At 43.2% G+C, this 3,040-nt stretch overlaps 1 pseudogene; it reads left to right on the top strand.

The window, feature by feature from the left end:
• The first annotated feature begins 1,355 nt into the window (after window positions 1–1,355).
• Window positions 1,356–2,614, top strand: LOC124100923 (neuroguidin-like; annotated as a pseudogene).
• Window positions 2,615–3,040: the final 426 nt, after the last annotated feature.

The following is a 3,040-nucleotide window of genomic DNA, read 5'->3' on the forward strand; positions in this document are numbered from 1 at the left end:
TGAAAACTATCTGAAGAGTTTTTGTTTTGTTTTGCTTTGAGCCACATCCCAGTCCATTTTTTATTTTGAGGAGTCTTGCTAAATTGCTGAGGCCGGCCTGGAACTTGTGATCCTCCTGCCTCAGCCTCCTGAGCCGCTGGGATTACAGACATGTGTCCCGGTGGCTAGCTGAAGACGATTTTTGATTTGAGGATACTCTGCAAAGTTCTTGATGTTCTCAGGAGGAACAATGCCTTTTAAAATCTAATCACCAAATAAACAGACCAATGAACATAGGGAGTCTTCACTGAAAGCAAAAGTGCATCACTCTGAGGGCTCTTGATTTCATAGTTCAAAAAGATAGAGATGCAAAGGATCAATTATAAATGGTATTACTTCTTCTGTGTTTCCAGTGATTTTTCAATTATATATATATATATATATAGTAAAATATATATATATATTATATATATAATATAAATATATATAAATAATATATTTATATATTATTAAAAATATTATATATATATTTGCTTGCTGTGTATTCCACTAATTTTCATTTAGGTGAGCTAAGTATTTCACTTAGAAAATGTATAAAAAGTTGCTGGCTGGAAAGTTTCAAAGTCTCATCAACATGATCCTTCCTTCCTTCCTTCCCTCCCTCCCTCCCTCCCTCCCTCCCTCCTTCATTCCCTCCCTCCCTCCCTCCCTCCCTCCCTCCTTCCTTCCTTCCTTCCTTCCTTCCTTTCTCTTTCTTAGACAGGGTTTTGCCCTGTTGCCTGAGCTGGTCTCTGATGGAGGTTCCAGCTCAGCCTCCTGAGTAACTGGGGTGACAGACATGCACTGGGCACACCATCACACCTGGCTCCTTAATTTTTTAATTGAACATTGGAGCAAAAGTAGAGCACTTTAATTATATTTTAATCTTGGTAAACATTGAATTAGATACCCCATTGTGCCCTAAACAACTTTAGGTACTGAAAATTCAACACTGACTAAGAATCAGTTCCCACCTCTGGGTGTTCGTAGTCTAGTGGGAGAGGTGCGTGCAGATTCAAGTGAGGTGATTACGTCTGGGAGAAGTCAACCCTGTCATTAGGACAGGATTTTTTTTTATTTTTGTACCAGGGATTGAACCCAGGGGCATTTAACCACTGAGCTACATCCCCAGTCCTTTTTATTTTTATTTTTTTTTAATTTTGAGATAGGGTCTCACTAAGTTGCTTAGGGACTAATTTGCTGAGCCTAGCCTCAGACTTGTGGTCCTCCTGCCTCAAGCTCTCCTGGAATTACAGGTGTGTGCCATCACTCCTGGTAGGACAGGGTATTTTCAGTAGGCTTTACTAAATTAAAAAAGAGCCACTGGGCTTGCAAAGATGGTGGCGTTGGGGGTGCTGGAGTCAGACGCACCACGTGCCGTGACTTGGAACATCTCCAGGAACAGATGGTGGCTGTAACACTGAAGGCACTGACCCCAAAAGTTCCATCGGGGGGGCTAGGGATGTGGCCCAAGTTCAGCGCGCTTGCCCAGCATGCATGAGGCACTGGGTTCGCTTCTCAGCACCACATAGAAACAAAGATACGTGCTCACCTAAAACTAAAAAATAAACATTAAAACAAAAAAAAAGTTCCATCGGGAGCCCCTTCCTGAAGAGAAGGGTCTCAGCTTCCTGAAAGTTAAGATCAGCTGCTGCACTGTACCTTATGGATCTGAGTCACCTCATCCTGGACAAAGCCGCAGGAGGATCTCTTCAGGGACATGCTGCAGTTTTGAGACTGTAGAGATTCGCACAGTGTTGGAAAAGCTTCGTCCCTTGGACCAAAAACTGAAGTGTCAAATTGACAAACTGGTTGAGATTGCAGTGACAGACAGCCTCAGTGAGAAGGACCCACTCTGTTTGAAGCCTCATCCCAGCAATACGATAAGCAAGTTGAGCTCTGAGGATGAAGAGGAAGATGAAACAGAGGATGGCCAGTCCGAGGCCATCAACACTCCTTTTGTAGATTTCTGGTCTCTGATAGAGGTTCAGCCTCAGCTCAGCCTCCTGAGTAAGTGGGGTGACAGGCGTGCACTGGGCAAATCACCACAACTGGCTCCTTAATTTTTTAATTGAACATTGGAGTAAAAGTAAAGCACTTTAAAAATTATATTTTAATCTTGGTAAACATTGAATTAAATACTCATTGTGCCCCAGACAACCTTAGGTACTGAAAATCCAAGACACAAGTCCCACCTACCTGGTGCCAGTACATTATGATGGCACAGAAGCTGAGCAGGAGAAAAAGCATCTGGAAGGAGCCAAGAGGTGGTTCTGTCATTCGTGAACTTAGCGAGCAGTACTCAGATGCTCCAGAAGAAATCTGAGATGCTGGCCATCCTCACGTCACTTGCCAGAGTCAAGAGGACAACATAGGATTAACTAAGGAAAGCACGTTTAAGTGTCAGGAAGCCAGAGGAAGGACGGTGACAAAGAGCAAATGTCCTGAGCCCACAGCTTCATTCCCTCACTCCCTTCAGTGACATCAGTGCATCGACAGGAGGAACCGCTCTCTTGATGAGGATCAGAATCCTGTTAAGCAGACGAAGATCCCTAAGCAAGGTCGGAAGGAAAACAATTCTCGGAGGCGGCGGTGATCATGGGTGTACGTGTTTTATGCATTTTTTGTCATCCTGGGATACTTCTATTTTCATGGTAAGTAGGTCTTTTCCTTGGAATTCTTTGCTTTGGACATGTGGAAACATCTTTAAGAAAACCGATCTCTGAAAATTGATCTCTGCGTCTGAAAAAGAAAAAAAAAAAAAAAAGGAGCCAGTAACTTCTTCAGAGTCTTCACAGCCACATTTGTGATTGAGGGTATCTGTGAAAAGGTTCTGTCTCTGTCCGGGGATGGTGCCCATTTTTATTTCCCAAATACAAGCTTAGGGCTTGAGTGTCATTTAGTGGGAGAGAAAGCTTATGGTTCTGTACATGCCTTATACGGTTCCATGTGCACTTGAATTCCTGGAGTGCATTTGAATTCACCGAAATGCACCATCGTATTAAAAGTTGGGTGTTTGGGA

Source organism: Marmota monax, unplaced genomic scaffold, assembly GCF_021218885.2.
Source record: "Marmota monax isolate L192 unplaced genomic scaffold, Marmota_monax_Labrador192_F-V1.1 WCK01_AAM20220418_F8-fsc00164, whole genome shotgun sequence".
Taxonomy (NCBI): Eukaryota; Metazoa; Chordata; class Mammalia; order Rodentia; family Sciuridae; genus Marmota; species Marmota monax.